At 38.9% G+C, this 16,941-nt stretch overlaps 1 pseudogene; it reads right to left on the bottom strand.

The window, feature by feature from the left end:
* Positions 1–16,941, bottom strand: part of LOC137291409 (sodium-coupled monocarboxylate transporter 2-like) — a 72,635-nt pseudogene that overhangs the window by 30,490 nt on the left and 25,204 nt on the right.

Genomic DNA, 16,941 nt, shown 5'->3' with positions numbered 1-16,941 from the left:
GATCTCTCTGTGGTTCTGCTGTCACTGTCCGTGTCTCGCATGCACATAAAAAGATTGACAGGACTAATTCATGCAGTAGCTTCGGCTTAGTTGACAGACCCATGGTTTTGTCTCTCCACATTGGTTTCAGTTCTGCAAGTGTTGCTGCTGTCTGCGCTGCTCTAGGACTTCGGTCTTGAGCCGTCTTCAGTGAGCATCGCACCAAGCACGGAGACTATATACAGAGGGAGAGGAAACTCCTCGAAAAACTCTTGAACGTATGCCATGGGTCGTTACGTAACCAGTCTAGCCAATATGGCAGCAGCCCAGTATTTAAGATTGCGCCCGTTTATTTTCAACAGCTGATTAAATTCGCTGAGTGTTGTGACAACTGAAAACCTACATGTAGAAGATAAGTAAACTATTTTGTCACTTCAGTTTAAGTCAGATAATTGTTGTTAGTGTCAGTATTAGGACAGCAGATTTGTAGTAAAGTTTCACGTCGATATGTTATATTTCACTGGCTTCCATGATGGATTCGCCGCAAGGATAGACTAAATTGTAAAAACGTCTTTCACACATTCGTTTAATTCTTAGAAGGGAAACATACCTTTAGTTGAAAGGTAATTGTAAGCAATAGTGATAGTGTGACTTAAAGAAAGGTTACGGCGTATTTTAGGTGAGAAAAACGTGACATATCGCCGATCTATTCTGATCCGCAATAAAATACTACACGGCGTTGTTTAAGTGTTTCTAGTTATTGCTCCAAAACATCTTTCACATACACCCTTAATTCTCAAGAAAGGAATATACTATCAGGTGAAATGTGTTTCCAAGTAATAGTGATGGTTTCATAATCCAAAAAACACGTGAGGGTGTATGAAAAATGTGACTTATAGCTGATTTGATCTGAACAGCCATTGAAATATTACACTGCGTTGTTTGAGTGTCTCTAGGTATTATTCTAAAACTTCTTTCACGTACACCTTTAATTTTTATGAAGGGAATATACCATCAGGTGAAATGTGTTTGCAAGTTATAGTGATAGTTTTATGATATTACAAAAATCGTTAGGGTGAATGTGATGTGTGTGATAAATATGACATATCGGCGATCTGATCTTATCTGCCATAGATACTTGTGACGTATGAGGGTTATAGTTCCATAACTTCTCTCTTTCTTGTTGCTCTTACTATTTGACGAAACTGAAAAGGTGTTTACAACGCTTTATGACAGTTGTAAACTTTCTGTTTTTGAGGGGTGTGTGACAGTGTCAGTCAACATTTTATTAATACCCATGCCATTCCCCACATGCAATAAGATATCTGAATTAATTATTAAAGTAAACAAAAATGCCCTTTTTTAAAGAGGACACCTGATGATAACACATGTGTTGTAGCTATATGTTTGCGTTTTCTAACATGTTTTGGGATGGATGGTCGTGGTGTATCATTTATTCTTTCATTCTTTCACATATGTACTTTCATTCATTCATTCATCGCAAAATTCCGACTGATACAATAAACTGGTTGAGTGAGTGAGTGAGTTTATCTTTAACGTCACATCGGCAGTATTGCAGCCATATCGTGACGAGAACATTCTTGAAAAACGTATTGATGTATATGGTAAAAAACCTGTCGACGAATGACAGTGAAACAACTAGAATATCACAATAAGAAATAAAACTAGCGTGAAAAGTTAAAATTAATATCACTATTCAGACAATACAATATAAAAACAGGCTATAGATCGCCAACAACTGAAGGAGATCACCATACTAGAGGCCATGGGGACTTACAGTACCTTCTGCTACCTGCATGGCCCCTAGCTGGATTTATACCATCCCCTCAGCTGCTGGCGATTGTTCGCAAGATTAGCCACAAACTGAATGACAGATATACTACAGATACGAAAAATGGAAGATTAAATTTGACTTCAAATGTCTTGGGACTTCCGTACCCTCTCAGGAGGACAATAACTTTACGGTACTTCAAATAATTCCAATTCCTGTCAACGGACTTTGATTTTCTGCTCTATGGGCTTATCGCTGTTTGTCACTACTGCTAGACACATATTAGCTGATCCTGCGCACTAAACGCATTTGTGACAAGAGAGGCGGTACAACGAATTGGGCGAGTACACTTGGCTGCTACAGGTAGCTTGACGATTATGCACGTGCAATACATGCTAACCGTGACATGAAATCAACACCGCATATTCCTTCGCGATCGAATGATAAGACTGCAATTTCAGGCATAAGATACTGATATTCCACGCTAACCTTTAGTTAAGACGAAGACAAATAGATGATTGGGGCATTGACAAGCATTTTAGATATTCAACAATTTTGTTTAAAAACACCCGGGAAAATGTCATTTGCTTCGTGAAATGTATCGGTGGTCCTGAACATATTTGCTCAGTATATTGTGTTGATTCAATTCGTTGGGATTGTACCTGTTCCTAAATCGAGTGTGCTATAACAAGTCATGCGTGAAACGCACGGGGAAAATGAACTTCTCGATATTTATCAGACAACCTGTCTCCCTCTTGTTTCAAGTGGATCGTTCTGTGGGGCGTTCCCAAGTATGCCAATTGGGGTCATTTGTCAGGTCGTGGATCATCTTATATGTGTTTACTAGTAGCTTTGTCTTTTCTGCACTGATCTCAATGCCGTATCTGGCAGATGTCTTGTCCAGGTAGTGCACCAGATTAGCAAGTTCTTGTTCTGCTCCCGCCAACCCATCAGTGTCGTCGGCGAACCGAAGGTTTGTAGTAGTCCGGCCACCAATGCTGACTGTGCCCTGGTGTTCTTTAAGGTTATCCGTCATTATGTGTTCAAGGCAGATGTGAAGAAGTTTGGCGAGAGGAGGCAGCCCTGGCGGACTCCTACTGATGTGTGGAACTAGTCGCTCACGATGCCTTGCTTAAGTACTGCACCCCTGGCATTTGTGTACAGCTGTCGATGTGTTGATCAGCTTTTGGTCCATGTTGTATGTTTTCATCGTGTCCCATAATGCATCATGCCATACCCTGCCAAACGCCTTTTATGAAATCAATAAAAACGTGGTAGATGTCTAGCTGCCGTTTACTGTATATTCCACTCAGAAGTCTGATGTTGAAGATCAGTCCCGTGGTACTTCTTCCACAATGAAAACCAGCCTGCTCTTCGGCAATTATATCCTCTGCCTGTGGTTTCAGTCTGTTCAGGATGATTCTCAGCATTGCTTTGCTTGCATGACAGATGAGGCTAATGGTTCTGAAGTTTTGACAGAGTTGTAGATTTCCAAGAAAGGAAAAAAAGAACCGATTCATCAATAAAATCATTTAAAACTCCAGCTAAAGCATTCCATCTTATGCTGACTAAAGTGACAGACAAAATACATCCTTTTGGGATACCCTGCTGCTGATGATAATGATTGGTCACCCACTAGGACGTGAAATTGTCTGTCCTTTAAAAACTTGGATATAAATCCTTTAAAATGCTGTGTTTCCATGTAGTGCCGTATACGTTTTCTAAATCGAAAAATGATAGACACTGCATCTTGATTATGAGTATATTTATTTGCAAATCTTTTTATTCACCACCAGCATATAAATGCACAAGGTAACATGAATATAGTACTCAACATTATATTGGTAGTAGTTTTACATATTCAGATAGCAAAGCATGATATGTCACAGTCAAGCATCTGCTGCTTGGCTGTGTTGAATTCTCCATCATAAAAGATAAATATTTCCATGTTAAAACTGTTAAGGATCTTTCTAATACTGCTAATTTTCATTTAATTCTTGCTTTTTAAAAGAAATTGGTTTAATTAATGAAATTTAATTAATATGTTCTGTAGACAGATGTGTTGTAATGATTGGTAGTTTTGATTAGTATCTTAGATTGTTTGTGGCAGTACCTTCAAAGAGGGTTAAAGTATCGTAAAATGATTGTCCCGCTCAGAGGGTACGTAAGACCCAAAACATTCAAAGTAATATTTAAACATACCACATTTTAGCTGTAGGATTTTTGTTATATTAATTTTCAGCTAAATGTCCCTACAATCGCCAGTGGCTAAGGAGAAGGTGTAAATCCTGCTAGGGTCCTGGCAGGTAGCAAAGGCACTATCAGTCCTCGTGGTCCCTGGTATGCCGATCTATTACCCATTTTTTTCGTTGTTTTGTTCAAAATGATTTTTCTCCTTTAACGATATCTGCTAGCTAGTTTTGACTCAATTTGTGATCAACTAGTGTTTTTACTGTCCTTCGTCGACAGCGTTTTATATATTATATGTCTGTCTTGTGAATTTAGAACTAGTTTTAGTCATTATATTTCTGAAATATTGCCGATGTGACTTTAAATCTAAACTCACTCACTCAAAGCATGATAATTGATATTTGTATTTTTGAAAAATTACTCCAAGAAAACTGAATGGTCAATGGTACTTCATTTTTTACAAAATCCAAACTAAATATCTGTAATTAAATTATTGGATTGCAATTACCATGTTAATCTATTGTTAAGAATTCGTTCCATAGTTTAACAACTAGTCAAAGAAATGAGACGATAACGTGAGGTATTAGTGTGATCACGTCCAGGTTTTGGGAATGTACCATATGTTCAAATATCACGAACTATATTTAACAATGTCAGTAAGCATGAGTCTGGTAAAAGGCACAGGAGTTAATATCAGCCCCTGAAGCTCTATCATAAGCTTGACCAAGAGCATTATGTAGTTTATTAATACAAACCAGAATAATAGACCTCATGAATACTTCAATATAATCATCTCCGTTGTCGGAATAGAAGATATTTCTTCTCTATACGTTTTCAAATTGAGGCACATAATTAGAGTGAGTTTTTCTTTGAACTTTCACACAATATTCCAGCTATATGGCGGCAGTCTGTAAATAATCGAGCCTGGTCTGGACAAAACAGTGATCATCAACATGAGCATCGATCTACCCTGATACGATCAAATGTGTCAGCCACCACGTCAGCGAACCTGACTACACGATCCCGTTCACAACTGCGATACAACGTCTCCTCATGGATTGGAAAATTCGTCTGAGCACAGCTTTTGGGAATGCGCCGCTATATTTGTACCAACAAGGCACCAAGATCCTGCAAGTTCTGTGGAGGGTTCCTTACTTGGCGGAGCCGCCTGCCTAACAAATCCCACACATCCTCTATGGGTTTGAGGTCGGGAGAACTTGAGGGCCACTCCATGATATTGATGCCAGCGTTCCTGAAGAAATTCGTTCTTAAATTGGCCGTATGAGGTCTGGCATTTTCCTGTTGGAGAGTCGGACCTGCGCCATGAGCTGCCATGAATTGCAAAATCTCTGGAACGAGCACCCGATCCCTGTATCCTGCCGCATTATGGTTTCCCTGGATGACAATGAGTCGGGATCGAGCATGAATGTTCATAGCACCCCAAACCATAACGCTACCTCCCCCACATCGATCCACTTCCTGTACGCAACACTGGGCATTGCGTTCTCCTCGTCTTCTCCAAACTTTAACCCTTCCATCAGCAAAGGTTAATGTGAACCTTGATTCATCACTAAACACAACCCTATCCCAGTCTCGCTGCGCCCATCTCAGGTGCCGTCGTGCCCTGAAGACGTTGGCGTCGATGGAAACGGGTTAGAATTGGTCCATGATGTGGCCGCCGTGCATGAAGACGAGCTGAGCGCAGGCAATTTCGAATGGTTTGGGCAGTCACTCCACCCCCAAACAATACATTTCCAGTGAATGTGGCAGTGACAAACCGATTACGCAAATGACGTAAGACAATCTGTCGGTCTTCTGCATGTGACGTCACACGTGGTCGACAGGACGGGGGCGGTGAGCTGTGGTGCCAGTTTGATGGACACGTGTCTGGAGATTATGGATGGTCTGTCGACTGCATCCCATAACCCTCGCAACATCTGTGACGGACTTTCCCGTATTCAGCATGCCAATGGCACGTTCACAATGAATGTTTAACAGTCGTGGCATTGCAAATTAACGAATAATCAACCATAAAACCGTGTTTTTTTCTAAGATGACACTCTACTACTCTGCTACCGTGAGATCAATTGCAAGTGTATCAATAGGTCACGTGCAGCGCTCTCCCCCTTGCTACGTAGGTCCGATCAGTGGAATGAATGTGTGACGTAATGCCCTTGACAATGCATTTAATCATAATCACAACAAGAACTCACTCAAGAAAAGTTTCAAAACATTATTTGAAAAATAATGAGGGTCAAGTTTTTATTTTTGCTGAGTTTATTTCATTTCAATATCAACCATATTCTCGTCACGATATGGCTGAAATATTGTCGATGTGATGTTAAATATTAATTCACTCACTCACTCACTCATATATGCTACATGACTATAATCGTTTCTGGGAAGCAAATACGCGTTGAAATAACGTTGAATCGACGTATGCACTTAATCAAATCGAATGACAAAAGTAATAAACAACTGATTATACATTAAAACCAAGATTTGACCGACCATCTGAAATCCAGATGACAATGGCAAAACCTTTTTTCGGTCAAAGCTGAAATTCATACAATGTTTTTCTAGGGAAGAAAAAGCTGCACCGGAAACAATCACAGCTCCCCCCAAAATTGAGAATATTATATTGCTTGGTTTATGACGATAATCAAATGTAACTTACAATAGTTGTGTAGAGAACAACTGCCGCTGATGTCGCTAAGATTGACCCCAGTGTGGAGAGCCCTGTCACTGGAAATGTCATTAAAGAAGCAGTTTGTCTTTAATCTGCAACCACATGTAGGGGTTATAGCTACGTTTGCCTCATGTTAAAAGGCGATTAAACAGAATAAGACTCGAGAATTTGGTTGTTGGAATTTCATTGTATTTCAAACGATTAGGGGATTGTTTGTTTCAGACATGAATATTTACAGACAACAGTCATGGAGCTGCAATGTTGGTGAAAGCGGAATTAATGAGAGACACGGAGCGAAGTTTAAGATTTCAAGCTCCAATTCTAAGGTTGAGATTCCAGGTATGTAGTATGTGTTTGTATGGAGTCATGGATTGCTTATGTGTTTGTGGGTGCGACTTGGTTGTCTTCCTGTTGTCTTCAAGACCTCACAAAATAAAATGTCAGGGTATAGTCCAACACGACTTTAGCCTAAGCACTAAGCTTAATGTCAGAAAAAGGAATAGTATCAAGATCCCTGCATAAACGTATGCAAATACGACGCATCTGAAATAATATTTGCCAATATATGAAAGTACGAGTGCAACATGTACAATTTTATGCACGTGTCACGTGTATACAAAACGTGTATAAGGGTGCTTATACACCTTGCCATCGATTGTTTTGAGCTTGATGCAGTTTGGGATGTGCTTTACATATATATATATATATATATATATATATATATATATATATATATATATATATATATATATATAGTTTATAAGTTTGATGCAATTAGTGGTAGTAGGGGTGATTTTAACAATACTGTGTTTCAATTTTCAAAATACCAGTCTTACCAGCTTGTAGAGCTATTCCTTGCCCATACAGGATGACGCTCATGTAAAAGGCCTGAAATATATGCAGAAAGATTAAAAACTGACCGACCAATAAAAGACACATGAATACGAACTGTCTTTAACGATTATGATTTGAATTTGTTTTTTAACATCAAAAGTTACAAGTTTGCTCGTTTCGTTAACGTTTTGTGGTAAAGAGAAAAGGAATGCCTAGTGTCAAGAGGGAAACTTTTAAAGGTCACATGCATCGTAATACACAACTTTGCAGATTCTGATACCTTTAGGTATGCACTTACCGAAACTAATCATGAAAAGTGTCAATTTAAAAAAAAGCCCGCAAAATCGGAGTTCAAAAGATTCACTAAATTCCCCTCAGCGCTGGTTTCAACAGTGAATAGGTTCGCGGAGCTTGAAACAGTATGCATGCTAGGAGTATGAGGTCGTGAGCAGTAGTCTAATCTTGGTTGTGTACACAAACAAGTAAATAATCTACTCGTTATATGAAAAAAACTTGTTGATTGTAGTAAGCAGCCTCTGTCACAGAGAAAGCTCAATGTCTGGTTTATTGACACCTGTATGTCTGCCTGCCTGTCTGTCTGCTAAAGAGAATATACAATAGACAGCTTCAATCATTGACCACAAGAATTTGAACGTAACACCTATCAGGCAATATGCGCCATAAACAAAATAAATTGGTTTATGACTCGTGCACCCGAGTCCAGTCTCTGCCACATTATGTAATTAGGCAGGTGTGATACTTGTACACATGACATGATTTTATGTCTGTGGGTTGCAAACAAACTACATCCATTTTTTCGGATGACTGGATTTGACGGAAACTTGTGCAAACTCTTTCACGTGTTGCTTTGTACTTGGACGAATGACACTTTCCAGTCACTGAGTACTTCACCATATCTGCTGAGATGATTATTGATTTGATCGAACTTAGTTTCAGAGAACGTGTATTTACATAACTCAACATCTCTATATACATTCTCTAGGGACAACAAGTTATTCTTGTGTAAATGATTTTGTTTGACAAGGGCTTATGAATCCATATTGAAACGATGCATCAAGTACAATAAAAGAAGTTGTTATCCATAAAGAATCTTACTTTCTTGTGACTAGCCATACTTGTAAAAGGTCCATCAAACAGATCATCTTTCTGTACACTCAATGAGCCCTCAGCGTATCAGCAAATGAACCAGCCAATCGGAAGTCGTCGTTACTCTTGAGTGCACAACCACCCGCTATCACTGGGTTCGGTCTCCCGAAGGCTTCGTTTCGAGGGAAGTAAGCCCAAGTACAAAATACTTCACTGTTGAATCGCGATTGTACGCTTATAATTTTGTTTATTTGTTTTTAACAAGCAGCAATGTATATTATATGTCATGAATAAGTTATAATTGTGTTTTAATTATGCTTGGTTTTGGTTGCATGTGACCTTTACCATTTGGTGAGATTGGTGTCACTAAGACACCAATAAGTGAATGAGTTAAAATTTATAGTCACGTCGGCAATATTTCAGCAATATCGTGACTAAAACAAGTTGTAAATTCACCATAAACACATGTAAATTATAAAAACCTGTCGACGGAGGACAGTAAAACAAACTAGACTGTCACAGTATTTGAGAAGTAAAACTAGCATCTATCTCTAAAATTGGATTGCAAGTTCAGACAAGACAGTATAAAAATGGGCTATAGATTGCCAACACCTGAAGGTAGATCACCATACTAGGGACCATGGAGACTTACAGTACACTCGCCTCCTGCATGGTCCCCAGCTGGATTTACATCATCCCTCTAGCCGTTAGCAATTCAGACATATCTAGCCATAAATAAAAATACACATATTCTACGATTAAAAAGGTGGACAGTCTAAATGTACTTGAAACTCTTTTGGGACTTGCGTACCCTCGCAGGAGGACAATAATTTTACAGTACTTTAACCCCCGTCGAGGATACAGCCACGAACAATTTTAAGCTACAAATCAAACTTCCAATCATAAAATATTTATCTATTTACAATCCATTTAACAAATATAAATGTTTTAAAAATGAAATAATTAAATGACAACTGTTATTGTTAAAAAGATCTTTCATAATTCGTGATATAAAATACTTATCACGTGTGATGGAATAGTCAACACAGTCAAAAAGGACATGCTTGACCGTGATTCTTTCATCACAAGTGATACAGAAAGGAGGATCCTCACCCTTCGGTGGGTATTCATGAGTATACCTTGTGTGGCCAATACGACATCGTCGGATGATATCCTCTTCAAATCTGGACTGACTACCCAAGTAGCTATAACCAATGTAAGGTTTTATTTCATGTAAATTATTGATACTCACTTGGGTGTCCCACTTTTTCTGCATCAGACCACGGACATAAGATCTAACGGTAGCTTTAAAATCAGAATATGGAATAAGAAGTGGTGTCACAAATTTGTTGAGTGCTGCCTTAGCAGCAAGATCGGTCATCGTGTTACCAGAAATTCCAACGTGGCTGGGTAACCAACAAAAGACGCATTTGGCTTTAAGGGATTTAATATGTGGCAGGAATGTTAAATGGGAATGAAAAATTCGACCTAAGAACTTGGCCTCCTTAACAACTTTGATGGGTGTGCCAGTTAAAGATAGTTCCGGGTCCTCGTGGGGTTTATATTTTCTACAAAAATGTATACAATTCGTTTTGGATTTAGAAAATTGTTTTCAAGACACCATGTATTTATTTTGTTTAAACATAACTCAGCAGTTGTCGTTCAATAGTATGCATATTTTTCCGCGAGAGGAAATATTGAAATCATCCAAAAAGTGAACCATCGATTGAGCTAAACTGTTAATTGTAATGCTAAATAAAGTGACAGACAAAATACTGTCTTGTGGAAGACCCTGATCCTGGTGATCATGATCAGACAGGGTTGAACCCACTCGGTCTTGAAATAGCCTGTCAGATAAAAAGTTGGATATGAATTGAGGCAAACGGCCTCGTAATCCAAAATTATGTAAATCCTTTAAAATACCATATTTCCATGTAGTGTCATATGCTTTTTCTAAATCGGAAAAGATGGACACTGCATTTTGGTTGTTAATAATTGCATTTTAGCAACTGACTCCAAGCGGACTTAATGGTCAACAGTGCTTCGATTTGACCGAAATCCACATTGAATATTTGTAAGTAAATTATTGGATTCCAAGTACCATATTAATCTATTGTTGATCATCCGTTGCATATTTTTACAAACGCAACTAGTCAAGGAAATAGGGGTCAGTATGATCACGTCCAGGTTTAGGTATAGTCACAACTATGACATCACTCCATGATGATGGGAATGCGCAAACATCATCAAACATTTTTAACAAGGTGTGAAAACATGGTTCTGGTAAATGTTTCAGGAGTTGGTATTGGACGTTATCGGATATGTCTATGTAAAACAGAACTTTGACTGTTCTTCCAAAAATTTAATATATGTCATAACATGCCCAGACTGTAATGAACAGTATATTGGTCAAAGAGAAAATTTAAGAGCCCGGGTTCGTGTCCATAAACAACAAATAAACTGTCCGGAAACCAGATGTATCCCACTGAGTGAGTATCTAGATGTCTGTGCCAAAGGAAACGATATTAAATTAATAATATTTCCTTTTCATCAAGTTGGAAATTCGGTCAAACTAAAACGAATTTAACAAGAACACTACTTAATAGATAAGTTCAAACCAATGTTAAACCATTGTAACGTTTGACCCTGTCACCTTGCTACAATCTCGCTGGAGATAAAACTGAGATATATTGGATACAACGGCATACACACACACACACACACACACACACACACACACACACACACACACACACACACACATATGTGTGTGATGCTCGGAAGTGACGACGCAAGACAATGACTATCATAATGATATAAGCAAGTAATCGAAAACAAATACAGATGAATATGTTGAAACATTCCACAGGTAGGGCACGGACTTTGCTGCAATATGACACGTGTGTGATACGAACATGTCGTTAAGTCTGCACTTCCGCACTTGGTAATAAGTATCGACTGTTACCTAGCAGAAGAAGCTACATTCTATCCCTCATATCTTCTATATATGGAGCAGTTCAAAACGTACTGACGGAAATAAACCTAAATTAGCATTCAATAGTTTGTGATAAGTAAATCCCCATCACGAAAGTAGATCGTCAATAGTTTCCAAAAGACCTTCAATACTTTTTTAACAATTCAATAGTTTGCAACTATTGACCGCTACTTTTGATGAAACGGATATAGGGGTGGGGTGTTAAGTACATGTATCTGCATCAGGGAGGTAGGATGCCCTCGAATATGAAACATACAACGACTTTATTACATTTTTCATTGGATTTCGTCATTACAAGAAAACGTTTACATTTGGAAGGTAACTTTAGCTCCACTTCTTCCTACGGTGAAGCTGAGCTTGACGTCCAACGGTACTTTCAGTTTTGGAGACAGCGGTGCCGATGTTGGGAAGCGCTGGGAAACGTTTTTCCAACACGGGTGTCGATGGTGACGAGGACGCCACATAGAACTTCGCTGCGAGAGGACGGGTGTCTGAAGTATTTGTCACCTTACCCTGCACGACATCGTCGACAACCTGTAGCATTTCCTGTAGATCTAAATAACCAGAGAATGCGGTGCAACTGTATCTAAGTTGTATGGGCTAGTTTTAACATCCAGACACACTACTCACCCTCGGGTAGCAGATGACCTGTGACCTGTTCGCTCCGCAATTAGCTGTTCATCAAGCCCGCTCTCGTACAATCGGGTTGCAGTGGTTGCTCGCAGTGAGCGGTTGGTATAGTAGCCCTCAAATCCTGCGGCTCTACAGAGTCTCCGCATGGTCCCTCCCAGCCTCTGCCTGCCAAAGGGGTGAGGCACAGTACCACACATCCGGTCTCTGGTACTTGAGGGATCGTAGGTAGAAGGCACTAACATTTTCCGGCCTGCATCAAACGAAAGACATTTACGTTCACAGGGTTCAGCACATCTAGTAACCTGGGTAACAGTAGCACCAACAGTTTTGCTCACTGCTCAATACTCTCAGTCCTTTGAGTGAGTAAGTGAGTGAGTGAACAACTTATCCGTTTAATGGGGAAAAACGCCCGAAGTGATGCAAGTCTCTCACGTTTGTCCTTTAGGTGGAGCCCACGAGTATGCTGTTGACACACTCACAACCATCACCGCAGCGATAGGAATCGAACCCACCATACGTTTAAAGAGGGATGCAGTAACAAATGTGATATAATTTATAATTTTCACGAATAAATTATCGATCAATAATTGCATTGTCTACAGTTGAGAGCCTAATGTAATAGTTACCTGAGTGACATGTACTTTTCGTGAAGACGGACAGGACATCTCAGAGGAATTTCTGTATTGGGTCCAACTGTGACACACTTTCTAGGAACATTCTTGTGGCTCAATCCACCGTTGTTGGTTTTAGTCACACCTTCTAAATAGCTCAAATGCTTGGCACCATTCTTCACGATAATTTCAAAATTACCAAATTCTCCAACCGATAAATCATGGTGTTCAGCACCACCCCTCAAACAAAAGCAGATGCCATTTTAGTAGAATACTGTGTCTAACAGTTTTTGCTGCGTGTCTTCTCCTAGGATCCCCATTTCCCATAGTATTTCCTCATGGCTACGGGTCAACACATCGGCTTTCCTTTTGTGAATTCGAATGCCTTTTCGCGCGCGAGCTTTCATTTTTGAGTCCAAAATTCGGCGAACAGCAGCAAATTCATAATCACTAAATTTGCCGTTTTGTCTGAGAAAGTACTGAATTGAGCTCAAAATTTCGTTGATGGTGTTCCCATGATACCCGTACAACCCATTGACTTTTCTTTTCCGTATGTTTATTTTTGGCCAACCTTTCCAAATTGGAGATTTCCTCGACAGTTAGAGGAGCGCCGAATCGGGACTCAGATTCTTTATTTAAGATAATTTCAGGGAGTCGTTCTTGTGCCTTTTTTAAAGTTTTGTGTTGCACGTAATCGTTCTTCATCAGAAGAATTATTTTGGTCAAAGTCATCTTGCACTGATTCAACAAAGTCTATATTAGAAATGTCACTTTCAAGAAGATGTTCAAAGTCTGAATTAATATCACTTTCCGTAAATCTATCTTGCGAAAACTTACTCTGTGTCAACAATAGGTACACTCATCCGTCATTGCTGCTTCCGTACCTTTAAATATATGTCTCTGCTTTGGGCGTTTTGGCAAGAAATGGCACCAAACATTCAAAGAAACGCCACGTTATAGTATACCTATCAAACACACATCAATACGAACTTCGTGTCTTCACGATTATGATTTGTCAGCATCTGTTCTGTACATACTGACTTCTGTGCTAATTTTGGTATGCATTTGAAAATTACTTCACAACGTTCTATGCTAATTTTGGTATGCATTTGAAAATTACTTCACAACATACCGTTTGCAGCAGTGAATATTTTTAATCGGTGCAACTTGTTCTTGCATGTCTCGTAAATATAATTAGAAAACTTAAGAATGCCATTATACGTATTTGTCTCAACCAACACATGACGACATATCTCACTCAACAGTAGAAAGGTCAGTACTGAGAAGAGTTATGGTGGTATTTATTCCTTAAAATATCATCTTTGATCTTTCATGTTATCTATGTATGCAAACTAAAAATCAAGTGTAGAATGCTATATTACTTCCTCTGCTAAATCGATTTCACTGAGATGTTGAACGTTTTATGTCCACACGAATCTTACATTCTCCAAGCAGGACGTTCCCATCATGATGAGACTAAGTACTCTGGACTTGAAGCGACCCTCGATATACTGGAAAAAATAATAACATATCCAAAAAGACAATAAATATCTGGGATTAATTATACAACGGTATGTTTTTTCGACTGATATCAACATAAAACTGAATCACTTACCATGAACACAGAACTTTGGTGATAAATGTTTACCTAATAGACCAAAGCGCATTACGTGGCGACTGTTAACCACATGCCATCCCTAGAGCTCAAACAAGTAACAGAACGTTTAGTTTAATCCTTCTATGTATATGTTATTGAGAGTACAATAAAGTATGTAGAATTTCATTTTTATTGGATTAAACAGTGCTAGAATCTACAAATGAATGCGGAAGTGTCAAGGTAACATTTTCTGCCTAACTTGAATGCACCCCCATTTATAATGTGAAAGTTTCATTGTGGAACATAATCACATACCTTTGTATGTGGATATTTGTTGATGGACTGATATCTAATATTCCTAATATCGGGCTATCATAAAAAATATCAACGATAATATTATTCCGTAGCTGAGTCTTAGAACCAGCGCTCGTATAAAGCTGGCATTGAAAAGTTACTCATTTTAATTAAGGCAGACATTGCAATGTAAAACACTGGCTAGAGATCGCAAACAACTGAAGGCAGCTCACCATACCAGCAACCATTAGGACTTACAGTACCCTTGCTACCTGCATGGACCCTAATTGGATTTACGCCATCCCTTCATTCCTTCTGGCGATAATAAGAAATATTCAGCCAAACTTTGAAACAACAAAAATCCCGGGAAGATTTAAATTTACTTATGTACCCTATCAAAAGGACAATAATTTTACAATACTTTAACCCATTTGGAAGATACAACGACTAACAAGCGAATGTGATAATCTAAACTACCAGTTATACAACATTACATATTTGCATATAAATATAAATTTTATATTTAAATAATGATTAAATGACAAATAACATTAATGAAAAGGTCATTAACAGTTTTGATAGTGAAATATTTATCCCTTATGGTGGAGAATTCAACACTGTTAAGTAGGATATGCTTGACCGTGATTCTCTCATCACAAGGAATGCAAAACGGAGGATCCTCATCTTTCAAATATACATGAAATATTTATCCTTTATGATGGGTTAAATGTACGATCTAATCAGAGTTGTAACCCACTTTGAGGATACAGCAACTAACAAGCGAAAGTGATAATCTAAACTACCAATTATACAACTTTACCTATTCACAAAACATATTTAAATAATGATTTAATGGTAAATAGCATTACTTAATTATGTCTTACAGATTAAAGATGTACATGCAGCAGGGAGGGTTCGGATGATCCTAACACAGTCATGCTGGTAATGCTCATCATCAGCTCAGGGCCCTCGCCCCCTGTACACGATGTCTAGACAGCAAATGGGACCAGGAAACACTGCCTAGTCGAACCCATCAAGAACTTCCGCCCTATCACATGTTTGAATACTCAATACAAATTATTCACAGGGTGTTTGACAAACCTTGTGTCATCTTACTGCTATTCCAATGACCTCCCTAACACCTCTTACTCATCTCCTCTACATGGATGACATCAAGCTCCTTGCCAAAGCAGATACCAGTTTGAAAGAACAGGTTCTCCTTGTCGATTGGATATTGGCATGACATTTGGACTCGACAAATGTAATACTCGCCATTTGAAACATGGCAAGGTAACTAATGCTGGATCGTTCAGGTTACAATGGGAGGAGTTATTGAGCATCTCGTGGAAGATCAGGCCTACTGCTATCTTGGAATGCAAGTTCGAAACACGCTTCAGAATACCCAGATTCAAAATAAACATTGGACTGAGTATAAATCTCGTCTGAAGAAAATCTGGAGCTCAGGGCTAAATGCTTGAAACAAAGTCAAAGCCACTAATACTTTTGCTGTGCCAGTCCTATCCTACTCCTTTGGAGTAGTTGATTGGACAAAACAAGACATCCTGGGTCTTGACTGCCTGACCAGAAGGATAATGTCTGATAACAGAGCACACCACCCTCATTCCTCTTTTAATAATTATATATATACCAATCAATTCTGGAGATCAGGGTTTGATTAACGTGGAGGCTCTTCATGACAGAACTCATTGTGTAGTTTTGACCATAATTATTTATCGGATGATCCTCAGGTGATGCATGTCAAGACTGTTAAGGTTTTTGGACACAATCTGAAATTTGAGGTTGATTTTGTTGATGGTGATGTACTGCTGCATGGTACTTTGATGGGAGTAAACCAGGTGGAGTACTTTACCAGGTCTTCCCAGAGTCGGTCCTTTGTGGAGAAGCTGTCTGAGAAGCCATTGCATCGTCTGTACATGAAGTGTGTGGAACACAACAGCAATCCAACCAACTCCTTTGCCTGGATGAAGTCGGCTGGTCTCAAATGGGAAACTGAGGGCTTCCTTTTTGCACTTCAGGACCAGTCACTTCCCACTTGCAATCGCCTGAATGTGATTCTTAACCAAAATGTGAATGTTGCGAGTGTGTATTTTTCTGTATATTGTTTTATTAATTAAGTAATAATTAGTAATGGGTCACAACCTTTAGTGTTTTGAATAATAATTATGATGGGTCACATTTCGTAAGTAGTATTAACTATGG

Source organism: Haliotis asinina, chromosome 7 (genome assembly GCF_037392515.1).
Source record: "Haliotis asinina isolate JCU_RB_2024 chromosome 7, JCU_Hal_asi_v2, whole genome shotgun sequence".
NCBI lineage: Eukaryota > Metazoa > Mollusca > Gastropoda > Lepetellida > Haliotidae > Haliotis > Haliotis asinina.
This window is presented reverse-complemented; position numbering and strand designations above follow the sequence as displayed.